The following is a 12,179-nucleotide window of genomic DNA, read 5'->3' as shown; positions in this document are numbered from 1 at the left end:
GAAAACTAAAGTGAATGAGACAGATGGACAGAGAGACACACCAGCAGCTGCACTGACCTAGATGGACATATGGTAGAACCTCAGCGTTACGAACACCAGAGATACAAACTGACAAGACACCCATACCTCTCCTTTGGCACCGGAAGTATGCAATCAGGCAGCAGAGAACAAAAAACAACAACACGACACTCCAGTGTTAAAGGTAAACTACTCAAAAATAAAGGGAAAGTTTAAAAGAAAATTTGACAGGCTCAGGAACCTGTTTCTGTGCTTGTTTCATTTAATTTAAGAGGGTAAAAAGCAGCATTTTTCTTCTGCATAGTAAAGGTTCAAAGCTGTATGAAGACAGTGTTCAGTTAAAAGAAAGGGAGGACTTGTGGCACCTTAGAGACTAACAAATTTATTTGAGCAGAAGTTTTCGTGAGCTACAGCTCACTTCATCGGATGCATGCAGTGGAAAATACAGTGGGGAGATTTCATATACACAGAGAACATGAAACAATGGGTGTTACCATACACACTGTAAGGAGAGTGATCACTTAAGATGAGCTATTACCAGCAGGGGCTGGGGGGGGAACCTTTTGTAGTGATAATCAAGGTGGGCCATTTCCAGCAGTTGACAAGAACATGTGAGGAACAGTGGGGGGTGGAGGGGGGGAATAATCATGGGGAAATAGTTTTACTTTGTGTAATGACCCATCCACTCCCAGTCTCTATTCAAGCCTAAGTTAATTGTATCCAGTTTGCAAATTAATTCCAATTCAGCAGCCTCTCATTGGAGTCTGTTTTTGAAGATGTTGTTGAAGAATTGCCACTTTTAGGTCTGAGATCGAGTGACCAAAGAGATTGAAGTGTTCTCCGACTGGTTTTTGAATGTTATAATTCTTGACGTCTGATTTGTGTCCATTTATTCTTTTACGTAGAGACTGTCCGGTTTGACCAATGGACATGGCAGAGGGGCATTGCTGGCACATGATGGCATAAATCACATTGGTCGATGTGCAGGAGAACGAGCCTCTGATAGTGTGGCTGATGTGATTAGGCCCTGTAATGGGGTCCCCTGAATAGTGTTCAGTTGTAGATGTCTGAAAGAACCACCATCACATTTTGTTCAGAGTTACAACCAACCCGCGTTCCCGAGGTGTTCAGAACTCTGTGGTTCTACCATACAAAGCAGCATTGAGGCAGATACACTGCTACGCTGAGACAGGCAGAGAAGCACAAAACTACACAAAGCATAGGTGCCGACTCCGTGGGTGCTCCGGGGCTGCAGCACCCATGGGGAAAAATTAGTGGGTGCTCTGCACCTACTGGCAGCCTCACCTCCTCCTCCCCCCACCCCCAGCACACCCCGTCCCCGCTCCTCCGTCTACCTCCCAGGGCTTCTCTCCGGCGGCCGCCAAACAGCTGTTTGGCAGCATGCTTGGAGGGAGGGGGAGGATTGGGAACGTGGCGCGCTCAGGGGAGGAGGTGGGGCCAGGGTGGGGATCTGGGGAAGGGGTTGGAATAGAGGCAGGGAGAAGGTGGAGTTGGGGTGGGGACTTTGGGGAAGGGGTTGGAATGGGAGTAGAGTAGGGGTGGGAAGAGGCAGGACGGGGGGGGGCACATGGAAGGGGTGGAGTGGGGGCGGGGCCAGGGGCGGGGGGGTCAAGCACCCGGGGGAAAGCGAACTACACTGACACACAATATGCCTACGTTCAGGCAGAAAGACAAGCACAGCAACACGGAGACAGTCACACACAGATATACTTGGACAGAAACACCTACAGCTACACTGAGCCAGCCACACACACACACACAACTCCATTCAGACAAAAAGCCACACAAAGCCACACTGAGACAGACACAGGCCCCCAGATACACCGAGACATACAGACAACTACACAAACACACAAACTACACTCAGACAGAGAAACACAAAGCTGAGAGACACACACACACACCCCCCCCCGACACTGAAACAGAGACATGAAAACCTACACAGGCAGAGAAAGACAGACCCACAGCTACCCTGAGGCCCGGTCTGCAGTACAGAGTTAGATTGATGTAAGGCAGCTGACATTGATGTAATTATGTCAGTATCCACACGGCAGCCTTGTCCTGCCGATGTAAATGCCATACTACGCTGACATCATAACTCCACCTCCGCGAGAGGCGAAGGGTTTATGTCGGGGTAGTTAGGGCGACACAGTGTCCGTGTAGACACTGCGAGTTACTTACATGGGCCGGTGGCCGTTCTTTCTGTGCTGGAGCTGTGACATGGATAAGAAAGCGGCTCAAAGTTTGGGCTGTCACCCGGGGCGGGTGGAGGGCTCTCGCTAGAACTCGCCTGCACCCCGGGCTCCCTGATCCCATCTGGGCTGCTGCCTGGGCTCCCCACTCCGAGCTGGGCTGCGCCCACCTGGCTACCCGCCAGAAGCCTGGGCGCTGCCCCGGCTCCTGGATCTCTACTGGGAGCCTGGCTGTGTCGAGGATCCCCAGTCCCCTCTGGGAGCCCAACAGCCGCCCAGAACTCCCAGTGGGGAGCCGAGAGCCTGGGTGGCTGCCGTGCTCCTGGTGGGCAGTAGGGAACTGAGAGCCCGCGGGGCAGGAGCAAGGACCTGAGAGCCCAGAGGGGTGGGCAGCTGGGCTCCTGGCCAGGAGAAACACACGTCACCCTAACTACACCGATAATAAGCCCTATGCCTCTCGTGGAGGTGGAGTTATGATGTCAACGTAGTAGGTGGGAGGGGGAGCTTGGGGCTGGGAGCTGGGCAGGGGCAGCCGGGCTCCCGGTGGGGAGCTGTGCACGGAGCCGAAGCCCCGCCACACTGCTCTTCCTACGTCAGTGGAAGTGCTCCTGGTGAGGCCGTGCACCACCGACAGAAGGACGGCAGCGTGGACATGAACCACCGCAGTAAATTACCGCGGTGGCTGTAAACGGCCCTAACATAGGGCGACTTACATTTGCAGTGTAGCCATGCCCTGAGTGCAGAAGAAAGTTATTCATGACCAGGAATACATTTACGCTCAGCTACAGCATGTGGAGCTAGAAGTCCTAATCTCCAGGTGAAAGCTCGATGGAGTAGTGCCCTGAATAGGCACTCAGATTGTCATATCACCACCGCCACCAAAAAATCACCAAATTGAGCGAACTGTATCTCAGTGCCAGGTGAGGGATCCCTGTATAGATAGCCGTGGCACCCTGGACAAGGGAACAGGGGGACTCCCATCACAATGGGGCCCTGATTTTGATTCTGGTAAGAAAACGTGTTGTTTTTTTTAATAAAAGTTGTCAATGTCTTCTGGTTCTCGATGCTTATTTTTATCCAGAGTGTTTCCAAAATCATTTTGATTGTTTATTTCCCTCCAGCCAGTTTTCTGCTGAGGTTTTTGATCAGCGGAGAACTGTCAGAATTGGATTAAAAATAAATGAAGAAAAAAAGAAAAAGAAAACACAGGCCTGTTTCAAACACCCCTTCCTTAAAAGCTACATAGTGAGAAGGTCTCGATCCTGCCACAAGTAGATTTCCTGCATTAAGTCTCTCTCAGCTCCTCATAATTGATTGAAATGGTTGGAGAGACAGCTCTGCATTATGACATCTCACAAAGCTGCAGGAGAAAGATCTTTGGGTTATGACAATTCATGAAGCTGTGGGAGAAAGACCTCTGGGTTATAATGTCCTGTGAAGTTGTGGGGAAAAGATCTCTCTCTTTCCTGCTAAGATGAGATCTTGCCAAACCCTTTACTTTCCCTCTCTGTGTTTATAAAGATCCCTGAAATTAAAATAGACACGCCCTCCCCTTCAAAAAGAAAAGGATAAAAATATTACTTAAAAAGGGGCGTTTTAACAGCAGTCACTTCTCTAAAGCAATCTGGGTTTCCTTTGGTTTTAGAAAAGGTTTCACCACATGAATCAAAGAAACAAATAACTGACTTAAGGACAGGGTGAGGGGTGGATGGAAGACCTGGCTAAGGAGACAGCAGGAATTCTAGCGAGTTACTTTGAAGATTCAGTGGCCACCACTGTCAAAAGCAGCGAGTGAGTAGGGGTGTCTGAGTTTTTATGGGAGTCAAATTGGGGGAGACCCCCTTACAAGGAAAGTGATTCCCCAGAAAGCGCAGAGTGCTCATCCTCTGAAAGTCAGTCTCAGACTGAGCACCCCAAACAGAGCCTCTACCCCACCCTAGAAGTGGCTGCATCTCAGGGCTGGATGAGGGATCCCTGTGTAAACAGCCCCCACGTCCCACTGCAGAGGTGGTTGCACCTCAGCACTGAGTGATGAGCCATTGTACAAATAGCTGTCACACCCCACCCCAGAGGTGGCTGCAGCTCAGTGCTGGGTGATGCATCCCTATGTGAACAGCCCCCTTACCTGACCCCAGCCATGGCTGCGTCTAGGGTGAGCAGACTGCAAGGGTGAAAAATCAGGACAGGCTGTGGGGGGGGAGGGGGATAATAGGAGCCTATATAAGAAAATGACCCAAAACTTGGGACTGTCCCTATAAAATCGGGATATCTGGTCACCCTAGCTGCATCTCAGTGCCAGACAAAGGATCCAGGTATAAACAGTCCCCTCGCCCCACTCCAGGGGCAGCTGCATTTCAGCACTGGTAGAGATTTTAAGGCAAAATGTCCAATATTAACATGGTCAGAGAGCGAGACATATGGAAATAGGATGGGAAATACAGACAGACAAGAAATCAGTGAATCAGCATGACTTATATCTTCCTCTACTGTAATCTGGGACCCAGCTGGGGACCCACACACACCACTTCTCTGATCCAGCACAGAGAAGGGGAAGAGGCGAAGCTACAGATGGAGTCAGGAGACCCTGTTCCTCTTTGAAAATATGCAGTGAGACCATCTTTCATCTCTTCATGCCTGTAAACCTGCATGAGAGCAGAGCAATTTCCAGGCTGTGCCTTTGGACAGGGACCTCTTATCCGTTGCTGACACGCAACCGCATCTGGGGTGGAGCACAGGGGGCTGTTCATACAGGGTTCCCTCGGCCAGCGCTCAAATGGGGCTGCCTCTGGAGTGGTGCATGGGGCTTGATTACACAGGGCTCCCGCACCGAGTGCTGAGATGCAGCCACCATTAGGATAGGGGGTGGGAGCTGTTTATACTGGTTTCCCTCACCCAACCCTGAGATGCAGCTGCTTCTGGGGTGGGACGTGGCAGTTGTTACTGTACCTTGAAATTGGATGTGCAGGGTGGAGTTAGTCTTGTGATCAAGGGGGGCCTGAGATTTTTTGGGGCCTGTCCCAAAAAAAACCGCTTGGCAGAGTCTACACCCCTTTTTTTGAACCGTCCTAAGGGTCAAACCTTTGCCCTGACCATGCACCAAACAGTCTCAGCTGCTCAGCGTTTAGCCTGGCACCCACCTCCCCTTTGGGGGGACCCACACTGCAAATGGCCTTTGAAAAAGTTCGGGCTCTCTAGCGAGGCACATACTTAAGACCTGTGAGTCACACCAGTTACCCAGAGCATGTGCAGGCCGAAAGTCCAAGGGATCTCCCAGCCAGCTATGACTCGTCATGGCTGAGGTTTCTCTCACCAGCCTTGTACACAACGGCACACTCCAAACATTTCACATCATGGCCAGATCCCTATCCCATGATAAAGTGTAAGCGGGGGAATAGTCCCGCTATTGTGGGGAACTTTCCTGGCTTCTACACTACCCCAGTGAAGTGGGCTAGCGAAAGGATCTGAGTCCTCGCTCCCACTTCCTTTACCCAGAGGCCTTCCTGGCCTTGAGGGCTCCCCTTCCACTCTCCTGTCTGGCAGAGTCCTCGTAACCCCAACAAGGCTGGGCCCAGGATTCCTGGCGGCTCGACCCCCCAGTCTTGTTGTGGTCACTTAGGGCAGAGGCTAGGGTGTCCTCACTCTGGGGTGCTCTCTGCACTGGACATTTCCCTGGCCCACTGATCATTACATACAGTTCAAAGCAAATGCGATGTATTAAACAGCAACTAATTAAAAAATAAAAGGAAAAAATGGGAAAGGTTAAAGGAAAACCCGTTACCCCGCTCTGGGGCCCGGGGACATCACAACCAGCATCTCTGGAAGGTAGGGGAAGTTCACAGTCTATTCCTCACACCTCCCAGGCCTCCTGCTCAGCCCTGGCTGTGCGGCAGGGATGCCGCGGGTCGGACACTTACTCTGGCGGTGGCCATACGCCTCCAGGCTTTAGGTGGCAGGACCCTTCTTCCCACCGTCGCCCCCGCCCCCCACGTTGGGGTTATGATCCCCCTCCAAGTCTGGCCTGCAAGGCCTCTTGGCTGGGGGCGTCTCCCTGCACTGGGCCCACTGCCCAGGGTCCCCCTCGCTCTCTCCACACCCGGCTCCAGGGTGCTCCAGCCCCTTCTCCACTCTGCCTCCAGCGTAGCTCCTTGGGCTGCTCCTCTGACTCCCATTGGAGTGGCTCCGCTCCCCAGCTCCGCTCGGGCTCCTGCTCTCTCCTTAGCTTGGCCCCACTCTCGCTCAGGCTGCTCCAGCTCACCTTGAGGATGGGTCACACACACGCACACTCCAGCCTCCTGACTCCTCATTGGCCTGCCCTGTCAACCAGGCTAAGCTGGAGCATTGGTCTCTTCCCATTGCGCCTGGGGACTGTCAGTCTCGGGACTTGATTTCCCATCAATCCTTTTCCCTTTCTTCTGGCACTGGGAGATGGCCAACCAAAAAACCCCAAACCCTCTAAGTTTCAGTAAGGGGCCAACAGTCCCCTTATAAAAGTGAATTGGGGAGGGGCACCTGGTCTCACTTGAGGAGGCAGACGGGATCTCCCAAGGGACACATGCACCTCTTTCCTTTGGTCATCCACCCAGAGGTCAGGGAGAGGGGCTCGCACACAACCTCAGAGGGGCAGGGGCCCCCAGATTGCCTCCTCTCACAATCACCGCTCTGCCAAACCGTGCCCTCTAATGCCTCCACCATTCAAGACAGCTGCACTGAGCACAGTGAATGCAGCTGAAGTGCATGCAGATACTTCCCACTGGCTATTACCAGCTCCAGGGGGCAGAGTTAAGGTTACAGGGGCAGGTGCCTTAACTCTTCATTTCTTGGTTTTTGTTAAGTTTGATTAGCTGAACTCAATGCTCTGGAAGGGCAGGAGACCCCACGGGGCAATCATAACTCTGCATTAACAGGGTTTTTTTGTCTGGGAATCCACATGTGGGTAAAGTTACAAGCTATCTGCATAGCAACAGCACACAGGAATTGCTCACCTCGTGCTGAAATGCAGCTGCTCTTGGGGTGGGATACCATAGCTAGGTATTAGCCATGCAGCAATAACACACAAGGAGCCCTGGCTCGGCCCTGAGGTGCAGCTCTCTCTGGGTGGGGTGCAGAGGCTGTTTATTGGAGGATCCCTTGCCTGGTGCTGAAAGGCAGCTGCCTCTTGGCTGGGGCATGGCAGAGTGGCCTCTGTATGAACAGAGTTTATAACCCTTTTGCAACAGTCTGAACTTCTCACTCCATCGGTGTCGATCTGTCTCACCATCTCCTGCGCATTTCTGACACCTCTCTCGGCCTGATCTCTTTCAATCTGAATTTCCCTTTCCTCTACCCTTGAGCACAAGCCTGCCTGAAGCTGTTTCCAAACTCTGGGTGCTGGACAACTGCAGCTTTGCTTGACTGGTCATGGCACTTCTGCCTTCCAAGTTATTTCCCCAACCCCCGCCCCCAGCTCTTTGTGCTAAAAGAATGTAAACAGCCACCCCATTTGCACAAAAGGAAGCTGTGCCCAGCCCACAAAGAGCTCTGCCAAGGGCAGACAGGCGAAATAAGCGAAGGCATGTGCTTCCCAAGTGGCTGATTGCTGGAGCTGCTTAGAAAGTGGGGGAACAATTCTTCAGCACTCCAAGTTGCATCTGCGGCCCCCGCTACCCCTGTGCCATAGAGGCCACTCACAATCCTTAACGTATTTACCCTCACAAATCCATACCCATTTCACAGATGGGAACTGAGATACAGAGAAACTACCTAAGGTCACACAGGAAATGTGTAGCAGCGTAGGGAACTGAATTTATCTCATCTATATGCCAAGCGGATACCCGAAGCACTCGCCCAGCCATTCCTTGTTGTTTTGCAAGTTTTGAAACAAGCCGCATTTTAAAATGTATTTTTAACCAACTTCTTCAAATGGAATGATGTCGGATTGGAGGGAGGTGTCCAGGGGGGTTCCTTAGGGAGCTGGTCTGGGTCCAGTGCTGTTTAACATAGAATCAGAGACTATCAGGGCTGGAAGGGACCTCAGGAGGTCATCTAGTCCAATCCCCTGCTCAAAGCAGAACCAATCCCCAATTTTTGCCCCAAATGGCCCCCTCCTCAATCCTCAAGGATTCAACTCACAACCCTGGGTTTAGCAGGCCAATGCTCAAACCACTGAGCTATCCCTCCCCCCTTTATTAATGATCTGGATGTAGGAAGAGAGTTTACTGGTCAAGTCTGCAGATGCCTCAAAGCAAGAGGGGTTGCCAACACTTTGGAGGATAGAGTTAAAATTCAGAGGGATCTCAATACATTGGAGAACTGGGCTACGGCCAACACAATGAAATTCAACAAAGACCAACGTAAGGTGCTGTACTTAGGGAAGAAAAACCAAACGCACAAATACAGAATGGGGGGAAACTGGCTTGGCAGCAGCACGGCTGAGAAGGATCTGGGAATTGCGGTGGATCACAACCTCAGCATGAGTCAGCAAAGCGATGCTGTTGCAAAAAAAAAATTAAATTAAATTAAATTAAATTAAGTTGCAATAACAGATGCAGAGCATGCACGTCATGGGAGGTGACAGTACCGCTCCATTCGGTGCTGGTTAGGCCTCAGCTGGACTACTGTCTCCAATTTTGGTCACCGCTGAGTAGAAAGGATGCAGAGAAACTGGAAAGGATCCAGAAGCGAGAGACAAAGACGATCAAAGAGGTGGAGCGTAAGCCATGGGAGCAAAGGCTGCAGGAACTGGGTATGTTTAAGCTTGGAAAAGAGGAGACTAAGGGGGGACACGACAGCGATCTTCAAATACTTGAAAGGCTGCCATAAAAAAGGTGGAGAAAAGTTGTTCTCTCTTGCCAGAGGGCAGGCCAAGAGGCCATGGGTTCAAACTACAGCACAGCAAAACAGATTTAGATTAAATTTCAGGAAAATCTTCCTAACTGTCAGAACAGTAGGACAACGGAACAGAGCTGCCAAGAGAGGTTGTGGAAGCTCCTTTGCTGGAGGTTTTCAAAAGGAGGCTGGACAGCCATCTGTCGTGGGTGGTTTAGACACAACAAATCCTGCCTCTTGGCAGAGCGTTAGACTAGATGACCCTTGCGGTCCCTTCTAACTGTGTGGTTCTATGATTACTGACACTTTCACGAACCAAAACCCTCAACCGCGAACTGGCTTTTGATACATAAAAAAAAGTAAACGCTTTTGGAAACGACCTTGATAAAAATAAGTCACAGAAGACAGAAAACATTGACAGCTTTTACCAAAGCTTTCCATTTTTCTTTCCGGAATCAAAATCAGGGCCCAATTGTGCTGCAAAGTCCCTTTACCCACATCCATCTATCCACGGTCTGTTTTAAAAGGCAGCAACAATTGTTAAGGTTTCCTGACAATCCCTATTAAAAATCCCAATCCCTGTTTTCAGTGACTTATAACTTTCCCAAACTTTAATCATTTTGGGGTGAAACTGGATGGCCTCTGGATTCACCCTCAAATTAGTGCTGGCTGAAAAATGGAATTTTCATTTTGTGGAAAAGGTTGTGATTTGTGGAGTTTTGTTTTATCCTGACTTGAGACAAAAAGCTATATTTTTAAAATGTTACACTAGACCAAAATACCCAGAAAATTTTGTGTCCACAACATCGAAAGGGTCAGTTTTAATGATTTGACACATTTTGATTTGAAAAAATGTCCAAATGAAATGTTTTGAGTCAAAAATGTCAAACCTAAAATGCTTTGACCTTTGTCATCTTGGAAGATGAAGGCCACTAGTGGTCATTTTGATTTCTAATTCCACTGCTACACTGCAGAAAAAGGAGGGTAGGAATACGCCGGGGGAGGGGGGGGGAAAATGACATGGTAAAGTTGAAAAGAAACAGGAAACTCGGAATGAAATCCTAATGTCAGAATGAAGTGAAACAGTAAAGTAAAAAAATGAAATAAAAGAGCCATTTAAAAAATTGTTGATATAAATTTGTTGAAAATTTTGTCAGCATTGACAAAAATTAATTACAATTTTTAGTTTTGACAAATTGGTAATTTTTGACAAAAAATTCATTGGACAATTCCCTACCAGTTCTGTTTCAGATGTCCTTAATAATTCACTTAAGGTAGGAAGACTCTTTTCATCCAATGAAGTGAGCTGTAGCTCACAAAAGCTTATGCTCAAATTAATTGGTTAGTCTCTAAGGTGCCACAAGTCCTCCTGTTCTTTTTGCAGATACAGACTAACACAGGTGCTACTCTGAAATCTTTTCTTTCTTTGACTTACGGGATAATTTTGCCACTCACTAAAGTACTGAGTTGTCAGTCCTTAGCTTCTGCTTCTAAGAAGAACCTTCAACTTCCAGTCTAGGCTTTCAATCTGAACATTTGTTTGTAGCTACCTACTGTGTAGGGATTTACCCCTGTTATTTTTAACTTCAAACTCTCACTCAAATTCTATTCTCCTGCAGTTTCACTTTCTGTCCCTGTCTTCAAGGAATCTTTCCGTCTTCCTCCAGGCCCCATCTCAAATCTGTCTTCTTGAAACTAGATCTTTTCTCTTCTTCTCTGTCCTGCAAAACAGGACGCTATTCAGAGCCACAAAGAATCTTCTCACAAGACAGCTGTTTCTTCTGGGTAAGGTGCGAAAATGGCCTTGTTTTATCTCACAATATTCCACACAGCACACACCTTATTTTTAACACAGGACAAGCTCATACTCCTTGTTAGTGCAAAGGGGTATACTCTAATTCCCTGACCCATCTGAGCCAGCCAGTCTGGAACTTATAGATTCATAGATATTTAGGTCAGAAGGGACCATTATGATCATCTAGTCCGACCTCCTGCACAACGCAGGCCACAGAATTTCACCCACCACTCCTGCAAAAAACCTCACACCTATATCTGTGCTATTGAAATCCTCAAATCGTAGTTTAAAGACTTCAAGGAGCAGAGAATCCTCCAGCACGTGACCTGTGCCCCATGCTACAGAGGAAGGAGACCCCTGGACCTGGAGGAAAATCTGCCCTGGAGGAAAATTTCTTCCTGACCCCATATATGGCGATCAGCTAAACCCTGAGCATATGGGCAAGATTCATCAGCCAGATACTACTAATATCTGCTTTATACCTTATAAATGAACGACCTCATATCCCGTTCCTTGCCCTCCCCGAGTCAGTCATGGCAAGCTTGTCTTGAAGCTGGTGTTCCCTAGAAAGGCAAGGCCCCATATCCCATTCCCTACTCCCTACGCCAGCCAGTCCATATCTCATTCCCCACCCTCTGAGTCCCCGCACATTGGGTCCAGACCAGAGCTGGCACCCCTAGAAAGGAAGGGCCTCATGTCCCATTCCCCATCTCCTTGAGCCAGCCAGCTCCCCTCCTGTTTCAATATATTTACTGCTGTTTTAGTTACAAACCAGAATAATGACAGACACTGAGAGAAGCAGAAATACGGTGTGTTGCCTCTACAAACAGACAAGCTGAACATGGGGTTGGCAGATTGTCCCTCAATTGGGATCAGGTTGGGTGAATTAGCAATTCTCCTCTGCACTGGTCCCAGAAAGGACAAGATATTGGCCAAACAATGAACCAGGTTTATGACCAGAAACAGTATTCCAGGGCATTACTGCATCAGCTCAGAAAATGGACCCATATGACCCAGTATCCTGCCTCCTTGCTGCCCGAGATCAGACCCATGGGCCCATCTAGCCTGATATTTCACCTGCTCCCTGTCACTCTGGATCAGACCAATGGACTATCTCGCCCAGCATCCTGTCTCCAGCAGCGGCCACCATCAGCTGCTTTCAAGGAAGGTGCAAGAAGCCCTGTCCTGGGCCATTATAAAATAAATTACCCACTGTGAAAGTTTCTTCCTCGCTCTGCTACATTAGTGCCTGGCTTATGCCCAGAGCTATGATGGCTTAGATCTCTTATACATTTTTGTCTCATACAGTGGTTTTCAACCTTTTTTCATTTGTAGATATCTAAAAAAAT

The sequence above is a fragment of the Lepidochelys kempii genome, chromosome 6, assembly GCF_965140285.1.
Source record: "Lepidochelys kempii isolate rLepKem1 chromosome 6, rLepKem1.hap1, whole genome shotgun sequence".
Lineage (NCBI taxonomy): Eukaryota > Metazoa > Chordata > Testudines > Cheloniidae > Lepidochelys > Lepidochelys kempii.
The sequence above is the reverse complement of the archived record's forward strand: the minus strand, read 5'-3'. Positions refer to the sequence as shown.